The following is a 14,003-nucleotide window of genomic DNA, read 5'->3' as shown; positions in this document are numbered from 1 at the left end:
TTTTTCCTATTTGACTACTCCTGTTCTTAAAGCTGATGCACCTCTACCTTTCCCCCGCAGGCTAGATGCCTATTAGTCAACTCTAGATCTCTGGTAGCGCATGCTGCAGACTGTTATGATGTATTACAGGACTTGTCTCCTGATTTAGTATTTGTTACAGACACAGATGGCTTAAGAGCTTGTCCAACCCTCATTTGACTCATGCCCTCCGTTTGGAGTACTGTATTATTAGATTGGATAGAACCCCCCCTCAGGTAGCTGGTGGCATTGCTCTGATACATCGTAAGGATTTGGTCTGTTCCATGCTTGTCTTCACTCATGCTCTGACTATGGAGGCCTGTCTTTTACATCTGCAATTTTTGGCATCCTGCACACTGCATGCATTATTAGTTTATAGACCACCTGGCTACAATGCCAGTTTTGTGACTGACTTTGTGGCTCTGCTCACTGATTTTAGATTGCAGTATCACTCCTTCATTGTGTTGGGGGATTTTAATGTCCACCCTATAGATAATAAGGATATACTGGCGGCTAATGTTATCTCTGGTATGATGGACCTAACTTGTATACAGTTGATTGCTGGTCCTACGCACATGTCAGGTAACACCTTAGACATTGTATTTGCCCCCTCCACTTTGTTTGCCTTGGTCAACTCTGGGTTTTGAGTCCTATGGACAGATCATCTGATACTGCCTTTTACAATCAACGCTGAGCCGGAGTCACGGCCTTCAGCCTCCTTCACGCCGCTTGTTCAACATCTATCCAGCTACAGTTGCAGCCAGCCTTATGGAGGTCCTGCACGTAGGTCTCCCCAGGATCTTGAATCTTTGGCGATAGCTCTCCAGACCACAGCCAATCTCTTGGTTCCACTGAAAGTTTCCAAACCTCGGGCTCATCCTTCAGTGCCCTGGTTCTCTGAGGAATTAGTAGACCTTCATCAGCTGCGTAGATGGGCTGAACGCGAATGGCGCTCAGCATATTGCCTTCAAGCACGCTTGGCCTTTCGTAAGACCATGTCAGTCTATCAGCTTGCTATCTTCAATGCAAAACAAATCTATTTTTCAGCGTTTATTGAATCTGCCGTGCATTCACCTCAAGAGTTGTTTAAAGCGGTCCAGGCCCTTTGTGCCATGCCTTCTGCTAATAAGGTCACTCCTTCTTTGTAGCTGTGCACGTCACTTTATATTTTTTTCCAAGCCAAAATCAGCAGCATTCATCAGGAAATCTCAGATTTTTTGCCGACTAGTAACCAGGAAACAACCTGTCCCTCGGGAGGATCCTCCTGTGTTTTATGGGAGGTGTTTCCTTCCTTTACTGAGACGGATATCATTGTGGCTACTCGTAGTCTGAAGTCCATCTCTCCTGTGGACCATATTCCTTTGGGTACCCTGAAAGAAATGATCTCTCTTATTGCAGCCTCTGTGTCATCAGCAGTCAACTCTTCTCTCACGCAAAGTTATATCCCTCCTTCTCTTAAGCACTCTTGGTGATACCACACTTAAAGAAGCCTAACTTGGATCCTCTTCTTCTTGCAAACTTTCGTCCTATTTCACGTCTGTCTTTTCCCATGAAACTGGTTGAATCTCTAGTTACCCCCCCTTCTTCATTATTTCCTGGAGGGTTCTTACTGTTTGCACTCTTTCCAGTCGGGATTTAGGCCAGGTAGTGGCACAGAATCTGTCTTGGTGACGGTTACTGATGATCTGGCTCAGATTGTAGACCGGGAGGAGGGGAGTGGGTGGAGCTCTGATCAGCCTGGATCTCTCTGTGGCGTTCAACACCATTGACCATTTCTTCTTGGTGCAGAGACTAGCCTGTGTGGGGTTTGCCGGCCAGATCCTGGACTGGTTCACTTCCTTCCTTACGGATCATTCCCAGTCACTGTTTCTGTCTCCTTTCACCTCTGCTTCTCTTCCTTTGACCTGTGGGGTTCCTCAGGGATCAGCTATTTCACCTCTTCATTTTAATGTATATACTATGCCTCTAATTTCTCGGATACACTCTTTTGGATTTTGGTGTTACTCATATGCTGATGACCCAGATTCTTATACGATTATATCTGGCGCACTCTTCGACAGCCAAGCATTGCGGTTGCTGTCTTTCCGTCCACTATCTCTGCTTGGATGGGTTCCAATTGGCTGAGACGAAATGCTGATCTTGATTGTTGGGTGCTCTCCTGAGGTTTCACTCTGGTCGGCTGCCTTTTGGCCAGCTGAGTTGGGCCTTGTACCCCAGCCTTCCGCAGTAGTTGAAAATGTAGGGGTTAGGCTCTTGGTGTCCCTCTCGATGCTTCCTCAAGTAAGCACTGTATGTCAAGCGGTTTACTTCAAACTTCACACTTTGCGGAAATTCCTCAATTTTCTCCCTCTGAGGCTTCGGCCCATGGTCGTTTCCTCATTAGTTGCCGATTCAATGGACTATTGCAACTCTCTCTACTTGGCTCTGCTTGCTTACCTTCTGATTCGTCTGCAGGTGCTCCAGAACTCGGCGGCATAGCTGGCAACAGGGGCTGCTAGTTTTGTTTCTGCCTCTGGCATTCTTCTTTCCCTTCACTGGCTCCCTATGGCCAGCCAGGTCAAATTTAAGTCACTATTGTGAGAAACCGGAGGGTGTTCTCACTGGTAGACCCCGGGGATCCTTTGTTCAGGTGGCCAGGGAAAGGGCCACCGTGCTTGGATCTCGACTCTGGGGGCAGACAAGCGAGGGAGGATCACCTGGGCAAGGGGCCCTTGGAAACCGTGGAAGGAACTCCCTTGGGTGTGCCGCGGTATCCCCTTTTCTGCGATAAGCTCCTACCTGACAACCCTTATGTCTTTATGGGATATTGCCACCACAGTCCCATCCTACACCAGTACTTCCCTTTAAGAAAAGGCAGGAGAAAATGCCTTTATCCACTAAGACACATCTGTTCCCCCCTTTCTGACAATAACCTTCCCTCCTCTTCAGTGGAACACTACACACCCCATAATCCCTGTTTTCTTGTTGACAAACCTTTCAATAATTATTCAGTCAACTTTCTTCCAAAAACGGCAACTCACTACATTTCCCAGAATCCCCTTTATTCATACTGTCTCTCAAATACTGCAAAGAAGAGGAAGCAACAAGGAGGAATGAGGATTACCCATAGGAATCCCTGAACCATTGACTCCTATGTACGACCACCATTGTGTCCTGCTAACGAGGATAGGCAAAGTCAGGCGTTCCCTGAACCAAATCACCACTCCCAGAAAGTATAAAATGAGGGGCAAGAAAGCACACTTTGAGCGAGTTGGGGATGCTGGAAGGTGCAGGAAGCCGGAGGAAGGCCAGAAGAGTTGCAGAGACCCTGGGCAACCTGGAGGAGAAGAAAGCCACCCTTATACTGGCCCTGTGAGTCCAGAGGAGACTGCAAAATGCAGAGGGAGCTGTACCTCCAGAAGGCAAATCCTGTGGCAGATGGGGTGGACTGGTAGTACCCACAGCAACACTCCTCCCTCGGGCCAGTCAGGTGAGACCAGGCATCTGGGGGTCAGCCTAAGGGACCCTGACCCTACCACAATATCCCCTTTTAGCTCCTGCAACTTCCATTGCCAAATGCCGTTTTGGGGAGCTGAGAAGTGGGAGCAAAATCCTGACAGTGCCTTCTGGTACTGGAAGTTCCAAAACCCTTTTTGAAGATTGTGAACTTTGTGAGAGGGGTCCGAGACTGGCGGAGCGAGAGCTGTCACAGTTCCATTGCTGGCCCAGTGCGGTCGGGCCCAAGAGAGAGGGGTATTCCCCCATGGTAGAGTGGGGAGATAGTGGACAGGTATGGTGGCTGGCTGGCGTAGGCGGGTAGAATGGAGCAAGGCTGCAGTCTGCACCAGCGCGCCGACCAAGAAACAGGGAACGCCCGGCACGTGCAAAGGAGCGCTGAGCACAGAGAGAAACCAATGCCCCTGGCAGTCTAACGCTGACAGGGCGTGGCCCAAGGCTATCAAACCACGCCCCAGACCGCACCTTGTGCGTAGCGTTTCTTCTGCTCTTTGCAAGAACAGTGTCTCGCTTACCGCTCCTGCTCTCAGTGCATCTACAGACAACTTTACATGGATGGGAAGCAGTGGAAACTCACCTGAGGAAACTCACCTGAAGCGAGAATCCACACCCTCATGTAAAGGCTTTGTCTCTGTGTTCATTTTTGTTTCTTCTGAACAGCACCCGGAGTCCACCGGTGGGGCTGCTCATCTTGGACATTGGTTCTTCATCTCCTGCTCATCTTGGACATTGGTTCTTCATCTCCTGCTCATTTTGGACATTGGTCCTTCATCTCCTGCTCATCTTCGAAATTGGTTCGTCATCGCCTGCTCATCTTGGTTCTTCCTTGTTCCTCCGACGGTTGTCTTTCCCGCAGCATCCAAGGACCTGAAAGGCAAAGTAGCAGCGTGAGAGATCCCATTCGGTTCTTCCACCACCGCCCTTCCCAGTGCCTACTGTGCTCACCTGCGCATTGAGCCCAGCTTTGTTCCGTCAGCATCTTGTTGCGGTGTCGGCCTTCAGATTCCCAGCTCCTGTGAAGAAGAAATACAAAGGCATTGTGAAAGTAAGCTCAGACCAAGTGTACCAGCACAGCAAGTTTCACACTCGTGTTTAACCAAGACTCTAAGGGGTCAAGAATGACTTTTTGTGGCACATGTGAAGCCGACATAGGGATGCCAAGACAAAGCTAGGGGAAGGGAAACCCTGCTTTCTGATGAGATTTAGCAAACTGGCGTATGCGCCCAGTTGAGGGGAACGCTGTATGAACTCACTTGCCCTCACCTCTCAGACTCTCACACCAGAGAGACCACGAATAATGAGACCATGCCATCCACACTGGACAATTATCGACGCAGCCGAACAACATCAAAGTCTATGGTATGTATACCTTACACCATGTCTGTGGACACAGGCCGCAGGCACGGCCAACCATACATGCACCGTAGAATGCAGCTATGGCTATGCTCATCCGGTCTAGCAGTGCATATAGCCGTCCACACTGAAGCACTTGATGTACCCCAACACCTCTGCCACTAGCATACAGAGACTACCAACAAAAAGAAATATGGTATAGCTGGTCACATGTTACACAGTAGCACTCTATTGAAAACCACCAACAGCGCCCAACCACGTGCCTGACCTACTAAGCCTGCTTAGTAGAGCATTGCCATCCACCTAAGTCTTAGACCAGCGAAAATGCATCTCCTAATCTAAAACTCTTAGAATCTCCAGCACATTCACTATGGTCACCAATGACGTTCCAACCACAAAGCGCATTGAGGCCATACAAATGGGGAAAGAGCACTATATAAATATCCAAATACAATACAATACAATACAACTGTGATAAAGATTTACAGAAGGAACTTTTGTTTTGTTGTTGATGGTCGGAGCCGATCGAGGGAGGCTATCGAGCTGGCAAATGTGAACCCGGCTGAGGGATGCCTGCAAAGTGGGGCGAAGCACGATAACCCAGTAAACATTAAGTTGACAAGAGTGAACCCGGCTGAGGGATGTCCACAGTGAGAGGTTGTTTAAAAAGACATTGAGACTCATGAATACGACAGGTGAAACTATACTGAGTGAAATATTTTCACTACAGCTCCCATAATCCTTAGAGACTGCATTAGCAATTGCAATTAGCAATTTAATTAGATTCACCTGACAAGCAAGGCAACACAGCCTCCCTGAAGAGTGTTGGGACACGAAAGCGCTAGGAGGAGGAGAACAGCACAAATACAGCAGAAGGGATCCAACCGTGTGAACATTTTGGCAACAATTGGGATCTAACCCAGTGAATTGGACACTTTTGGGATTTAACCCAGTCATATATTTTTTCTTTCTTCAGGTAGTATATTGACCAGGAATTGGAGTGTGCGCCTCACCCCCTCTTTTTTACATGTAATTTGTGGAGATCCGGACTCCAGAGGCTGCAGCACCGGGGATAATTTGCCCTACAGTGGAGAACCATAGTCATGGTTTTCCCCCCTCTCTCTGCTAAGGGTAAGATGTGTGCTCCTGGAGGGGAGTCTTTCCTTGGTCACGTGAACTGAACAAAACATTTTTCACTACAGCTCCCATAATCCTTAGAGACTGCATTAGCAATTTAATTAGATTCACCTGAAAAGCAAGGCAACACAGCCTCCCTGAAGAGTGTTGGGACACGAAATCGCTAGGAGGAGGAGAACAGCAGCACAAATGCAGCAGAAGGGATCCAACCCTGTGAACATTTTGGCAACAATTGGGATCTAACCCAGTGAATTGGACACTTTTGGGATTTAACCCAGTCATATATTTTTTCTTTCTTCAGGTAGTATATTGACCAGGAATTGGAGTGCGCGCCTCACCCCTTCTTTTTACATGTAATTTGTAGAGATCCGGACTCCAGAGGCTGCAGCACCGGGGATAATTTGCCCTACAGTGAAGAACCATAGTCATGGATTTCCCCCCTGCCCTTGCTAAGGGTAAAATGTGTGCTCCTGGAGGGGAGTCTTTCCTTGGTTACCTGAACTGAACAAAAAAATCTTCACTACAGCTCCCATAATCCTTAGAGACTGCATTAGCAATTTAATTAGATTCACCTGAAAAGCAAGGCAACACAGCCTCCCTGAAGAGTGTTGGGACACAAAAGTGCTAGAAGGAGGAGAACAGCAGCACAAATGCAGCAGAAGGGATCCAAACCTGTGAACATTTTGGCAACTATTGTGATCTAGCCCAGTGAATTTGACACTTTTGGGATTTAACCCAGTTATATATTTTTTCTTTCTTCAGGTAGTATATTGACCAGGAATTGGAGTGCGTGCCTCAACCCCTCTTTTTTACATATACTGAGTGAAAGGCTGCAGTGAACCCGACGGAAGGAGGCTAACATACAAGAGGATCGGAAACCAGTTCAGGGGGATCTTGGGGTAAAGAGTCCTTACCCTACAAAGAAAACATGGAAAGGAACTTTTGTTTTGTTATTGTTACACATCAAGAGGCAAGAGGCTTTTTTAGGAAAGAGACTTGACCACCCAAGGTCCTGATATTGCTGCCCAGGAGTTTACTGTACTCAAGAGTCCAGCCTTGTCCCATGCTAAAAACGTGGGGATCGGAGACCCCGGCCATAACATCCCAATGTATCATTTTGTGAACACTTCTTTCTTTTCTTGCAAACATTATCCCATACTATTTTGTAGCATAGCGGTAAGGAGTGGCAATAGGTTTTCTTAGTATGCCCTTTTTACTTGACTAGACTCCACTTGGACGGTATTATTATGATTTGATGTTTGTAGCTTGCTCCCATCGTAGATTTAGGTTTAGATTAGGAGTTTATCTCACCCACTTTACTGTTTAATAAACACCCTTGAACTGTGATTACTTGTGTCTGTTTTACTGTTGCCACCATCAGTTCCTTACACTATGCATTGTGCACCCTGCCTTTTATAATACTGGTCTGGGATTTCTTCAGGAGAAATTTTGTCATTACACTCCGGCCCATTCTCTGAGGTCTGCCAACTTGGCCGGTATTGCAGTGCCACGCGTTAGGCATGGAGGGGGTGCTCTCTTTCAGTCTCAGTGGCACAGTTATGGAACTCCCTTACCCTGTATCTTTGCCTCAGTGAGGACCATCTCAGTTTTAAGCGTGCCATCAAAACTTGACTATTTGGCACCTAAATTTCAGTTAGTTGCCCGGATCGCTCCTCTGCTTGGTTTTTGTGCCTTAGCACCATGAAGCCCTTCGGAGTGAAGTTTTGTGCTTTATAAATGTTTTTACCTTAACACAACATAACATGGGGGTAGGATCCACTTATGGTTGCGCATAGGAAGGTGCATGATCTGGAAACTGCATTGATGTGACAGAAAAGGGGCAGGTCTGAGCTAAAGGTGCAACCTAGGTTTTTGACTGAGGAGATGCAGTGGCAGCAGGACCTGATGAATGCAGCCAAGGGATAGGTTGGGGAAGGAGAGCTGTTTTGCCACAGATTAGGATTTCTGTTTTTCCAGGGTTGAGGAGCAGGCAATGGTCATCCAGTGGTCAATGTCTGAGAGGTAGAATGCAAGGTCAGGGAGGGGTCAGAAGGGGGAGTTGGGAATCTTGAGGATGATCTGGGTGTTGTCTGCATAGTTGTAACAGGTGAAATTGTGGGAACGGATGAGCTTTGGGAGGGGCGATAAGTAGAGTTTGAAAAGGTGGGGGATAAGGGGAATGGGGCTGCTAGTTTTTTAAGAATGGCAAGGTTCCTATCACTGGCTATGTTGAAGTAATGGTCGGAGAGGGTGCCACACAATGCCTGGGAGACGATGGGCAGAGAGGAAGAGCAGGGGGGAGGTATTGAACTCAGAGAGGATCTCGTGGAGGTCTTTGCATGGGTTGTTTACAATGGCAATGTGGGAGGTGTAGAAGGTGTGTTTGGCTTTCCTAATTGCGAATCTGTAGGCTCTCATCTCTCTAGCCAGAGTGGCTTTGTTTTTGGCAGAAGGGTTGGTTCACCAGTGATGTTCCAGCCGATGGTTGAGGGTTTTGTGGAATTTAAGGTAAGGGGTTGAACCACCTGAGGGAAGGGCCTGTGCGGTTGCACTGCGGTTTTGTGAGGGTTAGTGGGGACAGAGCGACTGAGAGCCATTGGTCGAAAAGGTCTGGGGAGGATGTTCCTCCCTGGGGGGGGATTGGGCAGGGAGAAGAGTAAGGCAGAGGAAAGATCAGGGCAGATGGTTATCATGTTCCATTGCGGGATCCTGGGGACGGTGGCTGGGGCGAGAGGCAGGAAGGGATGGGGTTGCATGGGTCAGGGCTGAGAAGAAGATAGCAGAGTGATCAGTCCACATGAGGGGCAGGGGAGGGCGGAGAAGATCAGGTTGAACGGGCTGCTGAACACTACATCTAATGTTTGACCATTGTAAGGAACTCATGGTATCAAACAGTAAAGATAGACACAAGTGATCACAGTTCAAGGGTGTTTATTGAACTTCAATTGGGTTTGAAAAACACCTATCTTATCATAAATCTAAAATGAGAGTAAGCAACAACCATCAAATAATACTAACTCAGTCCTAGTAGAGTCTTGTCAAAATAAAAGGGCCTATACTAATAAACTTATTGCCAATCCTTACTTCTAAATACAATTAGTGTGGGAAACAATGTTATGCAAAAGAAAAGTGTTCAAGAAATTATATGTCAGGATATGCAAGCCATTGGCTTCCCTTACCCACGCTTTCAGCATGCGACAAGGCGGCACACTAGAGCTTAGCACACTCTCTGGTTTCTTTAGTACGAGGATGCATTTCACAACTTCAGCATCAGGGCCTTCTATGCCAAAGTCTGTTTGCCATTCAAAGTCTCTGATTTTAGAGGGCCTGACGCAAGAAATAAACATTCAAAGTTCCTTTCTTGTCAGGCTTTTTATGTGCACAATTTCTCAGGTTATTCACTGTTCATCCCGGGTCTCACTCTGCTGGGCTCAGACCCACTTTGACACAATGTTTCTCAATTTCAGGTGATTCTCTGTTCCTCCTGGGTCCCCCTGTGCTGGGCTCAAACTCACCTAATACAATGTTCTGCAAAACTCTTTGCTTCACATTGCCTTTCATTCCCCTCAGTCGGGCTCAAACTATGTGCAAAAAGATGTTCACCACGTTTCTCTCATTTGGACTCAAACCTTGTGCATTTAAAATTCACCATGTTTCTCTCATTCTGGCTCAAACACAACGAAAGTGGGGCTCCCTTCTCCTTGCTTTCTCGGCACCCCCAATCAGGCTTACACCAATTATATCCTTTGTTGTCAAAGATTTTCAATTGTATGGGGCTTTCACGCTCACCTAAGTATGACCACTGACTTTTCTTAACAGCCTCTCCCAAGGCCTCTTGGTACTCGTAGTTTATCAAACAAATTGTTCCTTTCACTTTCATGTATTTCACAATAGTCTCTTATGGTTCACAGAGCCTTTCGAGAAGGCCACCACATGTTGCCAGACCACTTTGCTACAATGTATTTCTTGCTTGGCAATTGTTACAAAGTCTCTGGTTCACTCGCAGTTTCATGGCATACGTGCAGCCTTTCAAAGCCTTACTGTATCTTTTATCCTTTTACCCAAACCGGCTTTTGTGTCAATCTTCACTCACCGGTTGCGTAGGAAACTATTCTTTGGCATTCCTTTTGAAGTCAAGGCTAATTTATCAACTATATCTGTCTCTTTCCAACTCAGTCGTTCACCCGAAAGAGGAGTTGTTCATCCCTGAACACGGTCAAGGAGTGTCTCTCCCTTTTCTTTAAGTCTGCTATGTGATTTTCTTATACTGCTGATATGGCGACGACCTACCTTGCAATGTCCGGCCGTCCAGTTTCTGCATCCAGGGACGTCCCTGCCAGAACAGAGCGGGTCCCGCTCTTGTGCCGCCTTGCTTTGAGTGTTCTCTGGTGCTTCTCGTTTTGACCATGTGGGGAGAGGTAATAGAGGTCAGATGTGTATGATTACAATTAAGTGCCTGAGCCTGCCTGTTCTCATTAGCGGGACAACATGAGAGTGGTTAGTGGTAGTCTTTCCTTGGTGTCATAAGGCATTTTATATGTCTAATCTTTACTACTCCCAATCGTCACTTCTTCTTCACAGTATTATGTGAAAATGGGGAGGGGAAGATGTGGTGTGTTTGGAAATGTCCCAAAATGGTAGAGGGGTTGCACGATTGTGGGTAACTGCAACAAGGGGAATACCGCATCTCACCATCAGGTGTCTCTGCCCCACTCCCCAAGGACCTCTCACTCAGGTGACCCTCCCGCACTGGTCCACCCTCAGGATCTGGATTCAAAGGCAATGGCCGTGCCCTGGCAACCTGAGCAAAGGATCCCATGGAATGGGCAGTGAAACACTGTCTGGTTTTTCACACCATGCAGTGTAAATGGGGCATGATATGAGTTGGGTCAGATTAATCGCTTCCATATTGTCAATGAGATGACCGGGTGATGGGACTGGAGGGGTGTCAAAACAGAGATTTAGATCCCCAAGAACAGTGAGAGTCGGATGAGAGAGCAGTTTGATATGATATGGCATTTATAACGCCCCTATACACGAGTGTTTCAAGGCGCGACGAGGCAAGGGAGGGGTACAGAGGGAGGACAGACAGCAATCCTACTAGGCCAGGTGTTATTCAGATTGCGCAAGTTGTGGGAAGGAGTGGGGACAGTGCAGTACATGGGAATAGATAAAACAATAAGTAAGTAACGGCCAGCAAGTGGCAAGTGCATGGATAAGTGCAGACATCAGGTGTCAAGGGCTGGTAGGGGGACTGTAGGATTACAGAAACAGTCCCCAAGTGCAGGGGTTGCCAGGTGGGCAGTGCAGTGGTGTGACACTGGCGGGGGAGGGACCTGGGCCCAAGATCAGAGGGTTCCCCGGTAGCCAGAGCAGTTCCGGTTACAGCCAGGAGGTCAGCAGAGGAGAAGAGGAGAGAAAGCAGAAGCAAAGAGAGAGGTTTTGAGGTGCTTCCGGAACCAGAGATGGTTCTCCTCAAGTTTAAGGGAGGCAGGGAGGCTATTCCAGTGGGAGGCACCAGCCAAAGAGAGAGATCTACCACCAACTTGTTGCTTGGAGAAGCGAGGGATTTGGAGGCGGATGAGCGGAGGGCTCGAGAAGGATGGTATTTAGGGAGAGAAAGTTGAAGGTATTTAGGCCCCAGGCCCCAGAAGGCCTTGTGGACGATGCAGAGGGTTTTGAACTTAATCCTCGCAGCCACTGGGAGCCAGTGAAGAGATTTCAGTCCTGGAGAGATACGATCCCTGGGCTTGAGGCCAAGGACAAGTCTTGCAGTCCTGTTCTGGATAAATTGCAGAGGGCGGAGAGTAGAGGCAGGCAACTTTAGAAAGAGGCTGTTACAGTAGTCCAGCCTAGAGAGAACCAGAGCTCTGGAGACAGTATGCTTCTGGGGGAAAGAAAGGAAAGGAAGAATACCACTGAGGAGGTGCAGCTGGTAGTGTGACTTCTTAGTGATGTCAGAGATGTGAGGGGAGAAGGAGAGTGTGGAGTCGAAGATGACCCTGAGGTTTTTAGCCTTGCAGGTGGGAGCAGGAAGAGGGCCAAGAGAGGCCAGCCAGAGAGCTACAGGAAAGGAGGAGCGAGCGGTTGTGCCGATGAGGAGAATCTCAGTCTTACTGGCATTAAGGCAGAGGTCATTGGCGGGACACCACTCCTGGATAGCAGACAGAGAGTCAGAGATGAGGGACGGAGAGGAGGAGGCCGAGGGTAACCTGACAATGAGCTGGGTGTCATCCTCATAGTACTGAAAGTTGGGCCAGAGAGTGGCGATGCGGTGGGCAAGGAGTGCCAGGTATTGGTTGAACAGCCAGGGAGAGAGGTTAGACCCCTAGGGGACACCACAGGTAGAGAAAAAGATAGTGGAGAGGAAGGACCCAAGTTGGACCTTGGAGGGTTGGTCAGAGAGGAAAGAAGTCAGCCACGCCAGAGCCTGACCAGTGATACCCAGGTTATCACAGAGACGGTTGAGCAGGATGGCATGGTTGACAGTGTCAAAGGCAGAAGAGAGATCAAGCAGGATGAGGACCCAAGGGGTGTTAGAATCAAGGTTGGAGAGCAGGTCTTCACAGATGTTCAGGAGAGCAGTTTCCATGATTCTGGCAGCTCTGAAGCCAGACTGATGGTCATGAAGACAACCAACAGATTCAGAGTGGAGATTAAGCTGGGAGATGGCCAGTTTCTCCAGGAGCTTGCCCAGGAAGGGAGTGATGGAGATTGGGCGATAGATAGCTGGGCAGGAGGGTTCGGCAGAGGTTTTCTTAAGAAGAGGGTGCACAAGGGAGTGCTTCAGGGGAGATGGGAAGACTCCAGTGGTGAAGGAGTGATTGCAGAAATCAGCCAGGGCAGGAGCCAGGGAGTCGATGTGGTCCTTGATAGTTTTGAAGGAGTGGGGGTGAACCTGTTTCAATGAGACTTTCATAGATTGGACTTCTCTAGAAACCTTGTCTGCGGAGAACAGGGGAAAGACAGAGAAGGAGGGAGGAGAGGTGGCTGCAGATGGGCCAGAGGAAGAGCAGGGAGTAGAGGGAGGGAGGGGGTAGGAGGAGAGTGGGGACAGGATGTCCTGTGTTTTAGAGATGAAGTGAGAAGCCAGTGCAGTGCAGAGAGCCTGGGAAGGGACAGGAGAGGTAGAGACTGTGTCAGGGTTGGCCAGTTCCTTGCAGATTTTAAAGAGTTCAACCGAGTTGTTTGATGCAGCAGTGACGCGGGCTTGGATATGAGCTCTCTTCTTGGTTAGGACAGAGAGCCGATATTGCCTTTGGAGCAGGCGACAGACCAGTTTGTCAGAGGATGTACATGAAGCACGCCATTTTCTCTCGGCCACCCTGCACTTGCGTTTTAGGGTGACGAGGTCTGAGTCGTACCAGGAGTTGCACTTGGCTTTTTACTTCAGGCAGATTCTCATGACAGGGGCAAGGATATCAAGAGTATCAGATATAGCAGAGTGGAGCATGGAGAGGGCTGTGTCAGGGTGAGAGTCAGCCAAAGGGGGAGGGGGCATGAGAAGGTGACGGCAAAAGCCTCAACTGACAAGCGATTCATGGGTCGGATGACCGAGAAGGTGGGTGGCAGTGATGAAACTGGTTTGGCTTGCGGGGTAGAGAGGGTGAGGTAGGAGGAGAGGAGAAAGTGATCACTCCATGAGAGAGGAGTGGAGAGAGGGACAGAGAGGGGAAGGTCTGAGGAGATCCGAACATCCAGAGTGTGCCCTGCAGAGTGAGTTGGGCCAGAGGGGAGAATAGTGAGTGAGAGAGAGTCGCAGAGGTTGCAAAAGAGTCCAGAGGGAGGACAGGAAGCATCCAGGTGGATGTTGAAGTCTCCAAAAAGGAGGAGTTGAGTGGTTGAGGCCAGGTGTGAGGAGGAGAGGTCTGCCCACTCTGAGAGGAAGGAGGAGATCTGACCAGGTGGCCGATAAATAGTAGCCACAGTAAGGAAATGGCTAGGCGAGAGAGAGAGCCTGCAGACGAGACATTCAAAAGAGGAGTAGGACTGCGTAGGAG

Source organism: Ambystoma mexicanum, chromosome 7q, assembly GCF_040938575.1.
Source record: "Ambystoma mexicanum isolate Mex_15411 chromosome 7q, UKY_AmexF1_1, whole genome shotgun sequence".
Classification (NCBI taxonomy): Eukaryota; Metazoa; Chordata; class Amphibia; order Caudata; family Ambystomatidae; genus Ambystoma; species Ambystoma mexicanum.
Note: the sequence above shows the minus strand (reverse complement) of the source record.